This window comes from Prosopis cineraria, unplaced genomic scaffold, assembly GCF_029017545.1.
Source record: "Prosopis cineraria cultivar Desert tree isolate PC_DT_omini unplaced genomic scaffold, ASM2901754v1 PC11, whole genome shotgun sequence".
Lineage (NCBI taxonomy): Eukaryota > Viridiplantae > Streptophyta > Magnoliopsida > Fabales > Fabaceae > Prosopis > Prosopis cineraria.
The window spans coordinates 44295997-44315336 of record NW_026555342.1 but is presented as its reverse complement, the minus strand read 5'-3'; the positions used below and the strand labels follow the sequence as shown (position 1 = coordinate 44315336).

The following is a 19340-nucleotide window of genomic DNA, read 5'->3' as shown; positions in this document are numbered from 1 at the left end:
TTTTCTTTTTGTTCTTAGTTCTAATTAACAATGCATTTTATGATAAATAAGAGATAAATTTACATAAAAATTTAGATTAATAAATATAAAGGATAAAATGAAAAAAAATTCATATATACAAGGCTGCTTATATTTTATAAGTTCAAAATATACTTAATTAAGAAGAGGCTATATATACTATAGTGGGATCCAAAATTAGGAATCACTACTTGTAGGCAGTGGCGGAGCCGCATTGAGGTGAGGGGGGTGCAAATAACAAGTGGGGTATGTAAAATTTATAATTTTGCATCCCATACTTTTAATATTTCGTACCCTCTAAATTAAATGAAAAATATTTAGGCTCAACCATTTTATTAAATATATAATATTTTAATGATCTAGATAAGAGATGAAGAGCAAGACTATATTAATCTATTCAATATAATTTTCTTAAAATGAAAAATGATGGTGAAAATATTTATGTTATTATATTTTTTTAGTATAATTATTATTTTTAAAAAATATTAATTTTTTATTAAATTATATCGCATTTCTTAACTTGAGGTCCTGGCTCCGCCACTCCTCATAGCAGAGAGACAGTCTTGACTCGGTCTGTTGTGGAAATATAAAGGAGAAAGCTTCATTAAGTCGCCCTGACATGATGAAATCGCAACTATCATGCAAATGCGGTGACTTTCTTAGACGTGTAAAATGGGTTGGCTTGATTATCACAGAGACCTATTGACGTGAACTGGAGAGGGGAAGTGCGAAGGGGAACAGGGAGAACGAGAAAGGTGGAAGAGAGAAAAAGGAGGACAGGGAAGACCAAAGACCAATTCTGGAAATTCTGTTTAATATTTATCAAAAACCCACACAATTGAAAACTTACAAAAAGGGAATGAAAAAGTGTCTTTTCAGGCTGAAGAGAAGAAAAGTCGATCAACTTAGACAAGAAGAGAAAATTAATGTCAATAATGGGACCCAATTATTAATGACACTGCCTTCCCAGAGAGACAAATACCGCTAGAGTGGAGCAGCACGCTGAAAATGAATGAAAGCTTCCTAAAATCGGACAATCATGCAAATGCAATTACTTTTCTTAGACATGTAAATTGGTTTCGATTACGTTTTTTGAGTTCTTTTTTTAAAAAAATAAAAAATCTGTTTACTACTGCTGAGATTGATGAGTATTTAAGAAGGCTTTCATCAATAAGATCTGAGAATGATTAATATGTGTTTTGATTCCATTGAAGCTATTGAAAATATCAAAACTCCAAGATAGAATTCACCTTGCTTTTGGTAATGCAGAAGATAAAAAAAGATTGCTTATGCGAGATTGGGATATATCATATGATTGGGTTTTTAGAGAAGCTCATATTTGTCGAACTGGCTATCACGATTTGCACATGCATAATTTGGATATTCTATCAAATATCATATTGGAAACGCTCCTGCTTAGAGTCTAGAATTAATGGAAAAATATCTTCGCTCCTAACTTGTACTGACCATGGCTGCTATAGCTATTACATTTTGTTCTTGTGGTGTCACCATTTGACGAGCTCCACTATAGGCTTTGGAGGTGGCCATTTTGCTCGTACCACGGCCATCTCTGCCGTTGATCTTCTTGCTCGTTGGAGTTATGAACTTAGAGTGGTGACACACTTGGGGATTCCAGTCTTGGCTGGGCTATAGAAGTGGAACGGGCCAACATTTGAATCATAGTACCTCGCATTTGTATCATCTATCATGGCATGCAAAGGCCTGCTATCTACCCATATTATCTCCATGTCATCCTCTTTCCATATTATTAAACATTAGTGTAGATAAGAAGGAATGAATTATTGGTGTGGATCCAATCTCTCCCAAACAACGCCCGGTATTGTGTTGTAGATCTAACAACGAAGAAGGTTGATAGTGCAATCATGGTCCCAGCAATGATATCAATTGGTAGTACCCTAACTACTCTACTCCCCATTAACTAAAACTATGTGAAATAGAAAACATGCATAGAGTCATATGATTTTAGCTTTAAAAATCTTTTTAAAGACATCACATTGAGTTCACGCATGAAGAGGCTTCATTCACCTGTGAATCATCCTTCTAGAAATGATTATTGACTCTGCCCAACTCATTCACATGTGAACCAGTATGCTTTAACATAATAATGAGAACCTAGAAACACTCATTAGTTCTGCCTTTGTCATTAATGCTTGAATCACGATTCATTAATGTGTTAATCATAGGTTTGAGACTCCTAGGCATTCTAGAAGTTCCAGTCATGCTTGAATCAAGTTTGGTTATCATGATAATGAGTTCTTCATTTAGGCTTCTATTCCAACTTACACTATTTCATGCGTTAATCCCTTATGGATAACGAATGAATCACAATTTTAGAAAAGCATGAAGTCATATTGGTGAACTAACATCAGTCTTCCTTCTTCCTCTATCTTTAATTTCAGCTATGGTGGTTTTGCTCTTGTAGTTCCCCAGTTTGTGGCTTCAGTGGTTCATGCTGAAGCTATTTGTTAAATGACAAGTTATTGTTGAAGCTATTTGTTAAATGATAGGATATCCTTGGTGGGTACACCTCATAGATAAGGTGAAATTGTGTAGCTTAACAAGGTTGGTTTTGGCTGATGACAACTTGAAAAGGCACCTCTCATACACTCACAGTAAGTATAGGAGCTTTTAATGGAGTTAGTTGTGATAAAGATGTTGAAGTGGCCAAACCGTTCTCATGATTGAGCTCTACAAGAGTTACAAACTCCTCTTATTATAGTGCAGGAGTTTCAACCTCTTTATGCTTGATTGCCTGATTTCACTAATTATTGAATGATTCTATAATTTGTTAGCAAACTTTTAATACATTTTCATATATGTGAACCCTTTCTTGGATGTCACGTTCCAATTCAGCTTTAGCGTCAACCCTGCCCCGTTCAAATTCAGCCCTCAAAACATTCATACATCTGACATTCATATTCAGTCATCTAACGTTCATTTTCAACCTCACACTATTGGCCATGCACATCCCAGTAGTATCACCTTTCATCATACATGTTCTGCTGGTACCCTTCACAACATTACAGATGCCAAACAGATTAGGGCGAGATGCTACAATGATTTCGACACTCCCTACATGGACATTCATGATAATAACTCATATGAAATTATGAATATAAAATTTGAAAGTTACCCTTCAAATATAAAATCAACACGTGCGACAAGTGTTTGAGAGTAGGCAGGTGGAGTTCACGAATGGGGAAGGAGGATCAGTACGCGAGGCATTAGATTCACGCGGAGAGACGTTAATTGGTGCGTCAAGGCACGTGTGGCATCCTCACGTGACGTGCTTTGGTAGTCTGGCCGAGTTCTCCAAGATGGACATAATGTTGGTGGTAATTGCATTGTGAATTGGCGTCGGGAGAGGGGTGACCAAGACTGTGGCATTGTTGGAGTTTGTGGTATTGGATATAAATAGTTAAATATCTGATGCTAATTACTGTGAAACAGGACGAGAAAGATAAGGAAAAAGCAAGAGAAAAAAAAACATGAGAATTTTAGTTAAAGACTACCGTAGAGATTTAATTTTACGTCGGTTTTTTTTTTTGAAATTTCAGCTCAATTTAAAAGAGAAAAATTAAAAGAATTTTAACAGTAAAAAAAATAAAATATCTTTAACTTATTATGAAGAATCATTAGTTGTTAATTTTTTTTATTTCACTTATTAATTTATGAATATGAATTGTAAATTGCATGAGTTGACATGTTAGTAATCATATAAGAGTTTTTCAACTATAAAAAGTAATATCACTTGTTAAATTGCTAACTTTATTTGTTAATTTACTAACATCAGTTATAAATTACTAATAGGTATCATAATTTATCAACACCCATTGTAAATTACTAACAGGTCTTGTAATTTATAACTAATATTAGTAAATTAACAAGTAAATTTAACAACTTAACAATTAATATTATTGATTATTCAGCAAACTGATGTAATTTACAAGTAATATTAATAAATTAACAAGCGCAATAAGAAAATTAATAACTAGTGATTCTGTATAACATATGAAGAGTATCTTGATTTTTTTAACGTCAAAATTCTTTTAACTTTTCTTTCTTGAATTGAATTAAAATTTTAAATTTTTTTGGGACCCAAATAAAATCAAGTCTCTATGGTGGTCCTTAGTTGAAATTCTCCCCAAAAAAATAGTGAAAACTGTATAATTATATTCAACATTCAAGTATGAATACAAATGTAAAATTTTAATTCTATCTACGGAGCCTTAAAATAATAAAATAATTAATTCAAATCTACCTAGAATCAATAGGTAATAACATAAGGTATTCAACTAGTGTAAATATTTTATTTTATTTTATTTGATATAATACTTACATATAAAATAAACTCTAAATGCTAAATCAAATAATACTAAACCTATATAGCTAATTAAATAATAATAAACCCTCAGTACTAAATCAAATCATATATCTTTTCCATCACTTGTGCGAGCATTTCCCTCGCGCATCAATCGACCACCTTCTCTCCCACTGCAACACATAATCAATTGAACACCACGAACTAGAAAGCCATCGTCCATCTCATCACCCCTTACACATCCTTCACCGTTACCATGGCTAATTCCTACAAAATTTTCTTACTCTACCACCTCATTCACTTCTTCTATTCTTCTACCACAAAAGGGCAAACTAATTATCTTTTACCCGCCTGCTCAAACAAAGAAAATTTCACTGCCAATAGTGCCTTTCAATCCAACCTGAACACCCTCCTCTCTTCCTTAGCTTCCAACAACGCCGCCAACGACGAGTTCTTCAACCTCACCGTTTCTGGCGGCGGCGACGCCGTCTATGGCCTCTTCATGTGCCGGGGTGACGTCAACCTTCAACTGTGCCACCAGTGCGTCCTTAACGCGATCCAACGGTTACCTTCCAAGCGAAATGGCTTTTTATCCGAGTTGCAACGTTCGTTATGATTCGTATCGCTTCTATCGTAATACTCAAGTAGGAAGGACGACGCCGACACCACCTGTACTTTCTCCTCCGGCGAACAATTCTTCGCATCCCAAAGGTAAAAAGACAGAAAGAAAGAAAAACTTTGATACCTTTTATTTCTTCTGGCGCAATAGCGGTGGTTTTATTATATGATAGTCTCTGCGTCCTAAATTATAAAATATTTTTAAATAAAATTTCATACATGCATTAATAAAGTTTATTAAATACACTTTATAATTTTACTTTTTTAAAATAAAAATATAAACTTTTAAAAATATCCTTCATTTAATACTCCATTAATAAAAGAATATTAAAGAGAGAGAATATATGGAAAAGGTAACTTTCAAAAAGTATCATTAATAAAACCTTATTTTTTTTAAAGTGTCTTATATTTTGAGAGGTTGAATCTTCCCTAAAAGTAATTTATAATTTGGGATGGAGGGAGTAATAAAAGAAGATTAATTTTAATTCTATTTATAAAATAATTTATTATTTTCTATATTTGTCCTTTTACCTTGATGTCCTCATTAAATGTTAGGAAATTATTAATAATATTTCTTTTTATCTTTACTAGGGTGTAAAGATGAAAATTTATTAAATTCTAAGACAAAATTAATGAGATTTAAAGTTTTTTCTTTATTTTAATAAACCATACTGAAAATTACTTATAAATAGAACTAGGGCTCTCTTAATTTTGAATAGGTTCTGTAATTTATTTATGGTGCAAAATATAGATTCAGGTCAAGTAATAGGAAACATATAGATTATAAGTTACCTCTAGCTAAGTTCTCTCAATTTTGAGCTAGGTACCTGTAATTTATTTAATTTTAATTTAGTCTTGTAATTTAATTTATTAGATTTGTTAAACCTTAATGCTAAATCCTTGAATTTTTCTTTAAAAAATGAAATTAAATTTTTTTATATTTTTATTAAAAATTATATAATTTTAGAATTAATTACATAATTTTTATAACTCAAAATTTATATAATTAGGTAATTTATTTTAAATAATTTTTATGCATATAGAATTTTCATAAGAAATTTAATAAAAATGTAAAAGTCTTAAATCAATTTTTTAACAAAAATTTGAAATCAAATTTTCTATAAACTTTAAAAGTATTCTTGTTTTTTGTAGAAGTTATTAATTCATTAATAATTTTAACCTTTAGGGATTAATATATTAAATGGATCAAATTATAAGGGCTTGATTATGCCAGAATAAACTACATGAAGCAATTCAAAATTTAAAAAAAAAACTATGAGGACTTTCAGATTAATTTCCCTTTATATTACATTATTAATCGTCTGAAAATTTGGTTTTAATGGTTAATTGATAGCAAAAGATATATGCCCATTTCAAGCCCCAACTGTTCACATGAAGAATGAAGACTTCAGAAATGTGCATCATCATGAAGAATAAATTAAATTAGCTCAAATAGTTAAGTTATAGTAATTTACCATTTTTCAAATTTTATACGATCATTATCCCAATACATATAATTCAAATTAAATCTCAATTGATCATTAGTCATCCCATGCCCACAAAATTGAGTTTGTTTGACAGTTGACGAGTAGTCTTCTGCGAGATGATATTTTGGAGACATGATGGTAATTCCACTAATCAAGTCACTCCAATAACTGAGGGGATATTGAACATAAAATAGGGGGAAAAGGAGAATGAGACTTTCTAAAGATGAGGCCTTCTTCTTCATTGACTCATTCATTCATTCATTTTTGATATTTCACTATTTATAAATTAGTAAAAGTTTGAAAAATTTACTTTTGAATTCGTTTGATTTTCTTTTGATTGAATGAATGATTGTATACTTCGTAATAATTTATCTTGATCAAAATGCATTCAATATCTATATATATATATATATATAAAATAATTGCTGGAGTATTTTAACAATATAATATATAGTTGTAAATTTGTAATTTACAATATTCAATGATATTAAGATATGGAAGTATCTGCTGTTTAAACAGTAAAGAAACGCCAATCGGCGCGGACTATTGTGATAGTTGTGGTTTCTCTGGTGGGTTCGGGGATACTTTTTTGTTTTGCCTACTACGTCATAAAGAATCACGTAAAGAAGAGTCGTAGGGCTCTTCTTAGGCAACTATACTGTAAGTAACTTTCATGCTATCTCTTTATTCATGTACAGTTTGACTAAATGGAAGAGCCGAGTATGTGTGTGTGTGTGTGTGGCCTTTTACTATTAATTGTTTTTTCTTTCAAATTTCTATAGTCGGAAGCGAAAGCGCCACTCTAGAGCCTCTGGAATTCAATTTGGCAACCATTGAAGCTGCAACAAATAAGTTTTCACACGAAAACAAGTTAGGACAAGGTGGATTTGGAGAAGTTTACAAGGTCACACGTACCATCTATTATTAAATTAAAGGGACAGCATAAATTTGGGTTCCAGCACCTTGCTCATATTTTGCTATTATTTTTTGCATTTTTTTTATTTTAGGTCATTACATTTTTATTTTTAGTATTTTAAATCCTTTCATGAACAAAATGTAGGGATCTTGAGAGGACATAAAACACCAAAAAATTAAAATGTAAAAACTTAAAACACTGGAAAAAAATACAATGATCAATAGTAAAATACAAGCAAAGTGCAGATATCTAAAATTATATTTTTCCTAAATTAAATATACATATACAGTACGCCCACGTATGTTTTTTTTCCTTTCTAATCAAGCATACTATTTTTTCAGGGTATTCTTCCAGATGACAAAGAAATAGCCGTAAAGAAACTTTCAAATGATTCTGGTCAAGGTGCAAAAGAATTTAAGAATGAGGTTCTATTAATAGCCAGACTTCAGCACAGAAATTTGGTGGTGTTATTAGGATTCTGCATAGAAAAGCAAGAGAAAATGCTTGTATATGAATACGTTCCCAATAAAGGCCTTGATTACTTTCTATTTGGTTTGACTCTTCTAAACTCATTTTAACTTTTATTTGAAATTGATGGTCTACATGTCTTGTTATTATTGTTTTGTGCCTTCCATTATATTGTTGTTACAGTTGATTGCTTTAATTAAGATTGCTATTATTTATCTGATCACTTTAGTCACTCACAACTATTTATAGGTTCCCCTAAAAGTAGAGTATTAAATTGGTTGGAGCACTATAAAATCATAGGAGGAGTTGCTCGAGGGATTCTCTATCTTCATAAATATTCTCGCCTTAAAATTATACATCGTGATCTCAAACCTAGCAATATTTTGCTAGATAATGAAATGAATGCAAAAATTTCAGATTTTGGCTTGGCTAGAATGGTTGCTATCAATGAAAATGAGAGAATTACAAGTAAAATTGTTGGAACATAGTGAGTTCTAAATTATTTTTTCATCCTTTGACCTCTTCATCTATCTTGGTATATCCGTAGGATGAAATTTTGTTATTAATATTTCTTTTTTTTTATTTTCAGTGGTTATATGTCTCCGGAATACGCAATGTTTGAACAATTCTCTGAAAAATCAGATGTTTTTAGTTTTGGAGTTATAGTTTAGAAATCATTAGTGGAAAGAAAAATACAAGTTGTCATGATCAATCACAATATGCTGATGGCCTCTTAACCTATGTAAGTTATGATAACTTGTTTCATATTTCTAATATATTCATGTCAAGCTTAAAATTGTATTATTTATCAAAATTTATAAGTTAATTAAAGGGTGACAATGATAAATGAAATAATAAGATTTTACTTCATTGTGGCAGGCTTGGAATCAATGGAGAGGTGAAAAATTGTTGGGGATATTGGATTCAGATCTAAAAGAAGTAGGATCATATGATGAAGTGATGATGAAGTGCATCCAGATTGGTTTGTTATGTGTTCAAGCAAATCCAGATACTAGGCCTTCCATGACTGCAATTGTTCATTATCTTAGCAATGATTCAATTCAATTGCCAGCTCCTCAGGAACCTGCATTCATACAGCAAGGTCCGATGGAGCTTACTGTTGGAAGTAATGAAACATATTGCTCCAATGATGTATCTATAAGTGAATTTTTTCCTCGCTAGTAGCTATTACAAGGCATTAATTTCTTCTTCCTCTTGGATGCCAAGGCTGTTTGGTACATCCACGAGATAGACTGTTGTTATGAAATTAAATGCATAAATTGTTATGTTATGTTTAATTGATCATATTATCAAGACTTTTATGACCCCCTTATTTTAAATATTTTACTGGAAATAATTCTGATGCGTCGGGAATTGAACCCACTCAGAAGATCATGAAGTGTCGAAAAGACATAAAAAAATTAAAAGAAGATGAAGAAGAATTTTGGGGGGGGGGGGGGAATCCAGACAACGTGTGGGTAAGGTTTACACTTTACATTATATGTTTATTTGTAGAGGAAAGTGTCATGACCACAAGTCAAAAAAAAAAAATTCCATCTACAAGACTAGGTTGTTTAGGTATGGGAGAACCCTGATAGTTACTCTCTCAGTTCAAATATAAGCAGTTTTTTTAAAAAAAAAATTGCACATAAAAAAATTCTCATTATTATAAAAATATATACTATTTTTTCTTTTTATTCTCAATTTCAATTATCAATGCACTTTATGATGAGTAGGAGATAAATTTTCACGATGATATAGGTTATAAATACAATGAGTAAAATAAAAAAAAAATTCATATGTCCATATTTGCTTATATTTTAAACTAAAATTAATAGAAAAAAAATGTTTATACTTTGGATCAGAGGAAATATAAAGTACATTTTACTTTTGAGACTTCCCAACACAAGACTCATAATAATCTCACCCTATCCACGACCCTTTACACATCAGATCCCTCAATAGGGTTTATAAGTTCAAAATATAATTAAGAGGAGGGTATATGCACTATAATGGGACCCGAAATTATGAATCATAACTTGTAGAAGAGAGACAGTCTTGACTCGGTCAGTTGTGGAAATATAAAGGATAAAGCTTCCTAAAGTCGGCCTGACATAATGAAATCGCGACTCTATCATGCAAATGCGGTGACTTAGCTTAGACGTGCAAAATGGGTCAGCTTGATGATCAATCAGAGGGACCGATTGACGTAAACTGGAAAGGGGAAGAGGGAATGAGAGAACGAGAAAGGTGGAAGAGAGAAAAAGGAGGACGGGGAAGATCAAGACCAATTCTGAAAATTCTAATTAATATTCTTTCTATCCTAAAATTATAAAATATTTTTAAGAAAAATTAGACATCCCAAAATATAAGGCCGTGGGAACCTCAAGGCAATTAAGACAATTGCCTAGGGCCCCAAGAAAAGGTCATTAATATCCCTAATATGAAGGGATATTTATTTGTATATTTTGTAATAAGTACAAATGAAAAAAATAAAGCCCCAATTCTTCTCCCTGTTGAAGAATGAAAATATTTTCACATTCCCAAAATAATATTTAATTATTAAGTTAGCCTTAATCTAGTCATTAATAATTATTCATTCCCTTTCTACAGACTACAATTCTCTATATTTTGTAAGATCCTTGAGTCCACATATATGCACATAGATGTCGCTAGATATCATTTAAAAGGCTTTATTACTTATTTAAAGGATTATAGAGAAAATGGTTTTGCATCTACTTTGGAATTTACAAAAAAAAAAATATAGCTATTGAAATGAACATAAATCCTAATTTTCATGAAAAATGTATAATTATAGGAAAAAATATTTTAATGAAAATATTAGTGATGAGATCATAAATTCAGCTGAAGATTCTTTTCATATTGAATATTTTTATAAATTTTAAATCAATCAATTTCTTCTATTGAGAGTCAATTTGAACAATTTTTAGAATATGAAATCATTTTTTATTTTTTATTTGAATCCAAAAAATTTAAACTTTGGATGATGATGAATTGAAAAAGTTTTGTATTAATATTGTTCTTAAGTTTTAATGACAATTATGATATTGATGGTTTTGATTTATTTTCATAATTAAAAATTTTGAGAAATATTAACAGAAGAAATTAACACAGCAGTTGAAATATTAAACTATGTCAAAAGATTAGATACTTTTCCAAATGTTTGTATTGCTTATAGAATATTATTAAACAATATCTGTTGCTACTGCAAAAAAATTTTTCAAAATTAAAATTTCTCAAATCATATTTGAAATCAAATATATTACAAGATCGATTGAAATGAACTAGTCTTATTATATATTAAGAGTGAAATATTAGAATTACTTGATTACAAAACTTTGTTATCTGATTTTGCAACTCAAAAAGCTAGAAAAAGTAAATAAGGATTGATAATTTATTATATATTAAGCCTCTTTACTTATTTTGCCTTAGGCTTTAAAATCCCATGACATGGCCCTGCCCAAATATAAGACACTTTAAAAGATTAAAATTTTATTAAATAGGCTTATTTTAATATTAATCTTTCTCTTTCTATAATTAATTTTCATCCATTCTTTTTTCATTATATTAAATTATTGATATTTTTGAAAGTTTATATTTTTATTTTAGAAAAAATAAGTTGTTAAGTATATTTAATAAGGTTTATTGATATGTGATGAGATTTTTCTCTAAAACTGCTTTATAATTTGGGACGGATGAAGCATTTGGGTCCCTATATTTTTATTTTTCAGTGCTCTAAATCCTCAATTAGGGTGTTATAGAAACCTGAAATATCAAAAAATAAAAGTGTAGAGATCTGAGAATATCAAAAAAAAAAAATATAAGAACCTATAACAAAACTCAAACAAAGTGTAGTAGGAACCTAAAGTTATATTTTTCCTTTATTAAAAGCCCATTCAATTGAAAACTCTAATTCTATCGATAGATCCCTAAAAATGAAAAGATAAAAGAAATAATAATTTAAATTTGAATCTTAGGTTTAGTTCAAATTATAAAGATGCTAATATATAAGATAATGATAAAATAAATAATAGATCATGATCCTAATGGATAAATATGCTTAGTTAATTATCCCTAATGAGTAATCCAAATATATATCTTGAAGAAATCCTAGTTAGTCAAGTTATCCATTATTCCATATTCCATCACTCATATAGGTATGTATCCTAGATAGTTAGCAAGGAATATTAATCAATAGTAAGGGGAAAAAACAGGATTTTAATAATGCAAAGGGAAAATAACATTAAAATCTATTTGAATTATCTAAATAATATTTTGGTTCCTCATAATACTATAATTTCTCTAAAATCTCTTAGGACTTTTTTGTCATTGAGAAATTAATGTAAAAGACTAAATTATCCTTGATTGAAAAATCCTAAGCTTCATAATAGATACTTGTGAACTTGCAAATTGCTATTAAATTTTTACAATTTTAGGAAGAAAAATTGTTAATATCATAGCAGAACTTTTGAATGACAATTGATATTTACAACACTTAAGAAATATCAAAATTTTAAATGTGAACTTACAAATTAATTTAAATTCTTGCGAATTTAAAAAGAAAAAGTTATGAATCTTAGAATAAAACTTATGAATGGTAATTGATACTTGCAACACTTGAAGAATATTAAAATTTCAAATACAAACTAGTAAATACTATTGAATTCTTATGATTTTAAAAAGAAAAGTTTTAAATTTTAGAACAAAACCTGCGAATTAAGAGTGTAAAATATCTATTCTAAGGCATATGATTTTTATTTTAAACAAGAATAATTTAAATTTTTATATTAATTCCTTAATGATAGAAAAGTTTTAAAAACTTTAAGAGAATTATGATATTTTAAAATATTAAAATATTATTTTATATAATTTAAAAGACTTTATTATCATTTTTTTTCCTTGTGCAAATTCCTTTCTAAGTCACGATTCTTTTCACAAAGACAACGTTTTGCGGACGAGTGTGTTTTCAGGCTGAAGAGAAGAAAAGTCGATCAACATAGACAAGAAGAGAAAATTAATGTCAATAATGGGAACCAATTATTTGACTGCCTATGCGAGCCTAGCTAGGAGTCCTCATTTGCATAATTTTAAAAACTTTTTTTGTTAAATAAAATTAATGATTCTTCTAATCTTACTACTTGTTTATTTATGTCTCATTTAGTAACAAAGAAGTAGTTTTGGTGGAAATAGAAATAGAAGTGAAAAAATAGGTAGGGTTTGAAAGTATGTTCAATAAAAAAAATGAAAGTGAAATAAAAAAATTTTAATAAATATATATTTTAAAAAATTAAAATACCTATAAAAATTTTTTTAAAGAAAAAGTCCATCGTCTTCATTTATCATCTACCAATAAACATGCACCATCTTCCATTTATTGACCACGACCGTGACGAGGAATAGTCCAAGAATCAAATCCAAACAAGAAATCTTGCCAAAGTATGATGAAGCAAATTGAAGAGCTTCCATCATATTGATTTAAAGACTTAATTAATATTAATTTTTATAGAGTATTTATTTGTAATTTTATTTGTCCTTACTGTTTATTTTAAGTTTTTTTTTATTTTATATGTCAATCAATATCACTAGTGCCTCATTTTTTAAATATAAAGGAAAATTATGTCACATATAAATTTAAGACACTAGACGTGCAATCCTAACAAATATTTGAAGGACAAAATGTCCTTTAAGCTTGTGTATGAGCCCCCCACACACTTGCCTTCAACACACCTCAAAAACACTACTAATTAACACAGCGCATCACTACCCCTTACCATGACGTTTGTGATTATGGGATGCCACAAAACTTTCGTCCTTTTCTTCTTTATTTGCTTCCTCTGTTCTTCCACTACTGAAGCTCAAACGTTTTATCTTGTCCACGCTTGCTCTACTGACGGAAACTTCACTGCTAATAGTGCCTATCAATCGGACCTCACCACCCTCTTTCCTCATTAACCTCCACCGCCGTCTCCAATGTCCACTTCTACAACACCACCGTAGCCAAGGGCGGCGACACTGTATACGGCCTCTTCATGTGTCGTGGTGACGTCACCCTCCAGTTGTGCCACGAATGCGTCGTTGACGCGAGCCAGCGAATCCGTTCCGAGTGCAGGTTCTCGAAGGAGGCCATAATCTGGTACGACCAGTGCTTGCTTCGCTATTCCAACTACTCCTTCTTCTCCACAGTCGACACAAGCATCAAGAAACGGTTACTACAACACCGCCAATATGACCAACCAGGAAAGTTTCATGAGATTATTGTTCGATGTTATGAACAAGACAGCGGATGAGGCGGCGAAACCTGCTGTCGGGAAAAAGAAGTATGAGACGACACAAGTGAATAGTATTTCGGGGTCTCAAACTTTGTATTGTCTAGCTCAGTGCACGCCGGACTTTTCACCCCAAGATTGCAGAAAGTGTCTCAGTGTTGCAATTGGGAACCTTACATGGTGTTGTCAGGGCAGTGAAGGAGGAAGGCTTCTATTTCCCAGTTGCATCATTCGTTACGAATTGTATCCCTTCTATCGTTCTCTGGATCAACAAGTGGTGCCGGCGCCGGCACCCGCTACACTCCCTCCGACAGCTTCTTCATCATATCCCCAAGGTATAGTTAAATTATATTCCCTCTCACCATAATATAAGTCATTGTCAACAAACTTATGCTTTTTGGGAAAAACTTGATTAATATCTTGATATTTTAAAAATATTTATATCTTTTCATTTATGCTCTTAAGTGAAATATTTAAAGTACTCTCGTTATTTACATTAACGTCATTAAAGCAAGGATGTAAATAGAAAAAATATATATATATAATTTACTCAATGATATATATTTTGAACCAAGAAATGCTTTTAGAAAACAACGTATATCCAAAAAGAGTATGTTTTTTATGGCTACACGTTAGAAAGGGTTATAACAGGTTAATTAAACTATAGAACCATTAAATCATTGTTTTAATTAGTTTAATAAAATATTTTATTTACAATCAATTTGATTTTAATTATGGTTTTGACCATTTCAATTTTCAATACTTGGCTTAAACATAAAGTTTTGAATCTGAGACTATTTGAATGTGAAAATGTTTTTAAGAGGGTCTGAATTGAGCCCACAATGTTCGAAACTAAGTAACTTAGTTATCATGTAACTATATAAAAAATATGTTTTTTTTATTTCAATAGCTTCACTAACTTCATCTTCATCCCTTAGAATAATCATTTAACAAATTGTATTATTCTCAATACTAATTCAAAACATTAGAAAATTATATAAGTAAAGTTTAAAAAATTATAAGGACTAGCTCAAACTCAAGACCAAACCTGTTCTTGTTAGGCTTATAAATGTAGGGCCTAAGAGCCTTTTTACACCAAAATATCTTTCTTCTTTTTTCAAGCCCAACCCTTATATAGGCCTAAAAGCATAGCTGACGTTAACTAAGCATGACCTATATTGATAGCTTTACTAATGGTGCTTCTCCAACGATTACAAGTGAGAAAACAAGATAGGCTCAAACCAAAAAAGCCTGATTATTCAAAAACCTCCTTGTTTACAAAGCCTAGCCCTTGAGCCCACGAGTTCAAAGCCAACTTTGAGGACTTTAGGTCCTTTTAAATTTTTTTCTTAAAAATAAATATATAAAAATAAAACAAATTAAACTATAAATGATTAAATATTAATCAATTAAAATACCAAATCATTATTCAAATTGCCAAAATTAAACCAAACAAAACTAAATAAACCAACTAAGTTTTCTCTAAATATCAAAACATTAACAGCAACATTATGATGATCATGATAATTTTCATCACTATCATATTTAATATTAACAATATTTGACTGTGCTTCAATATGAGTTGGCTCTTCAGTGACAAAATATCAAGATTTTCTTTTTTTATTTAGGCTTAGTTTTTTATTTTTTAAAATTGTTTACAAACATTTTTACTATTTTTTTCGTATTTGAAATCTCTTCCTTCTCATTCATAAATATTAATAATTTTTATTAAAAATATATATATGCGGGCTTAAACGGGTCGCGCTCAACCCAAAGGGCTAGTTGTTATCTTTGAGCTCATTAGGGCCAGCCTTTTTAAACATATTTGACTCTTAGTGTGCCTAAAACTCAAGCCCAGCCCCCCATTTAAGAATTAAAAAAAATTAAGTACTTTAATGTAAATGAATTTTAAATTTTAACTTCATAAAGTCTCTTAGGGCTTAAATGAAATTTCTCCATTCCATGAGACTTTATTGAAATTAAGTCTCTTCTATTTGAAACTATAGTGACTTTGGAGCTAATCCTAAATGATTTTTGAAACACATGGAACTCATCATGGATATCAGACAGATGAGGTGGTGTTGTTGTCCTGTATGCAATTGGTCCAATTTTTTTCAAGATTTTAAATGGACCAATAAATTTGAGAGTCAAATTCTTGGCTCAAATTGACCTCTCATACCCAATCATCGATGTAACCTTGAAAAATACATAGTCCCTAACCATAAAATCCAACGATCTCCTTCTCTTATCTGTGTAACTTTTTGGTCTACTATAAGCCATTAGTAGCTTTTGTTTAATCAACTCTATTTTTTAGGTAGAGCCAGTAATTTAGGCAAGTCAGGCTTATTCAACTTAGACTTAAAGTATCATACCTTTTTAAAAAGCTCATATAGTCAAGCCCAACCATATCATTTTTTGATCAGGTTCGGGCTAGCCCATCAGATTTAGCCAAAATCATTGACTCTACATACATATAGAGTTGGAAATTCAAATAGTTAGGCCTATTTATATTGAGCTTAAAGTATCCAACCCTTTTAAAAAAAGCCCACATAACCAATCTCAGCCCTAACTTTTTTCAAGCAGGTATTGCTCTATTTTTAGGTAGTTTGATCCACCAAATCGAATCCCAACAAACTCCTCTCATTTAACTCTGTCCAATAGAGCAAAGATCTACACTTTCTCTCATACAATGCCTCATAAGGCACCATCTAAATGCTTGAGTGATAACAGTTGTTGAAATTAAGTCTCTTCTATATAAAATTATAGTGATTATTTTGCTAATCCCAAGTGATTTCTGAGCTAATCTCCTCAAGTGATTTTTGATCCTGTTATTAATTATTGAACTCTTGCACTATTGGCCCAAATCCATGCCTAAATTATAATTCAATCTAACTCAATCCCTGTATTATTACTCCTTGTACAATTTTTTTTAACTTAACCAACTTTGTTAGAATATATAGAATAAGGTTTACCCAATAATTCGATCCATTCTTTCCTATACTAAATGGTGAAATCTAATTTATCCTTAAAGACGACATTATATTGAGACATGTACTATTTTTTGCTTAAACAGGAAAAGGGAAAGGCCATTTAGCATGGACTATTGTCATAATTGTGGCTTCTCTTGTTAGTTTAGGGTTACTTTTTTGTTTCGCCTACTATCTTACGAAGAGTCAACGGAAGAAGAGTTGTAGGGTTCACCTTAGACAAAAATATTGTGAGTAATTTTCATGCTATCTCTTTATATTTTGGCTACGATGGGAGTTGTGAGTAAACTTGCAATATGCTTTTTTTTTGTTTGTTTGTCTAGTTGGAAGTGAAGGCCCCAATTTAGAGCCTTTGCAATTCAATTTAGCCACCATTGAAGCTGCAACTAGCAAGTTTTTAGAGGAAAATAGTTTAGGCAAAGGTGGATTTGGACAGGTTTACAAGGTGACAATGCAAATAATACCATCAACATAAATGTTAAATATATGTGCTCTTGTGTTCATATATTTGTTCCTTTTAATCCAAATAATTAACCAACAATCTTATTCTAGGGCATTCTCTCAAATGGCCAAGAAGTAGCTGTAAAGAGACTTTCAAAAAGTTCAGGCCAAGGTGCAAAAGAATTTAAGAGAAAATACTTCAACACAGAAATTTGGTGGCATTAATAGGATTTTGCATCAAAGAGCAAGAGAAAATACTTATTTATGAATATGTTCACAACAGAAGTCTTGATTACTTTCTATTTGGTTAGACTCTTCTAAACTCAATTTTTACTTTTTAGTTGAAATTTATAGTCTATATGGTACATTATTATTCATCCTCTATGCCTTTCATTATTTGTTATAATTAAAATTATCTTTATTTATTTTGGCACTTTTGTCACTCACATGTAAATTTATGTATAGGCTTTGAAAAAGGCCAAACATCATTAAATTGGCTGCGGCGCAATAAAATCATAGGAGGAATTGCTCGAGAAATTCTTTATCTTCATGAATATGCTCGTCTTAAAATTATACACCGTGATCTCAAGCCAAGCAATATCTTATTGGATGATGAAATGAATCCAAAAGTTTCAGATTTTGGCTTAGCTAGGATGGTTTCTATCAATGAAGATGAGGAAAATACAAGTAGAATTATTGGAATATAGTGAGTTCTTAAAAAATTAGCTTTAACTCCATGTAGCTTGATATTATTGGATTTAATATATCTTGTCACTATTTTTTTATAGTGGTTATATGTCTCCAAAATATACAATGTACGGACAATATTTCAAAAAATCAGATGTTTTTAGTTTTGGAGTTATAGTTTTAGAAACTATAAGTGGAAAGAATAATACAAGCAATGATCAATCTCAATATGTTGATAGCCTCTTAAGTTATGTAAGTGGTGTTGATGTGTTTCTCTCATAATTTTTATATAATCTCCTTAACGACCCTTAAGAAATGATAATGATTATTGTACATTGGAATATATATTTAATTAGTTTTGTGTAATTGTTGTAGGCTTGGAATCATTGGAAGGATGAAAAGTTGTTAGAGATATTGGATTCAAATGTGAAAGAATTTGGATCATACGAGGAAGTGCTCAAGTGCATCCAGATTGGTTTGTTATGTACTCAAGAAAATCCAAATGTAAGGCCTTCCATGGCAACAGTTGTTTCATATCTTAGTGATGATTCAATTCAACTACCATTTCCACAAGAACCTACATCCTTTATGCTTGCTAGTCAAATGGAGTCTACCACTGGATCTCAAAGGAAAGAATCATGCTCTGTTAATGAAACGTCTACAAGTGAATTCTTTCCTCGCTAGTACAAGGCTTATATTTCTTGTTCCTCTTAGATATGAAGACTGGTTAATTTACTCAATTATATGAAGATAGAAAGATAGAATATTAATATCTTGTACTTCTATTATTTGTATATTAAATGACAATTAATGTGTCATTCGTTACATGAAATTTAAGGTCAAATAGAGGATGATTAATAACCATCCTTTATTGGAAAAAAATAATCATCCTCTATGGTTAGATCTTTGTAGTGTGTCCTGAAAGTTTTTTATCAAATATAATTGGTATCATTAACTTTTGATTGGTGCAATGTTACCCTAAAAGTTTAAAAAATAATGCAATTAATATCACCCTAAAATAATGTTTGACTAACGTTAACCATTATTTTGAGTGTTAAAGGGCAATTTTGCCTCAAAAATTTGTCTAAA

The 19340-nt window shown here is 30.7% G+C and overlaps 2 pseudogenes; both read left to right on the top strand.

The window, feature by feature from the left end:
- Positions 1-4616: 4616 nt before the first annotated feature.
- Positions 4617-9035, top strand: LOC129286543 (cysteine-rich receptor-like protein kinase 10; annotated as a pseudogene).
- A 4607-nt stretch (positions 9036-13642) lies between these two features.
- Positions 13643-18935, top strand: LOC129286542 (cysteine-rich receptor-like protein kinase 10; annotated as a pseudogene).
- The last annotated feature ends 405 nt before the right edge of the window (positions 18936-19340 follow it).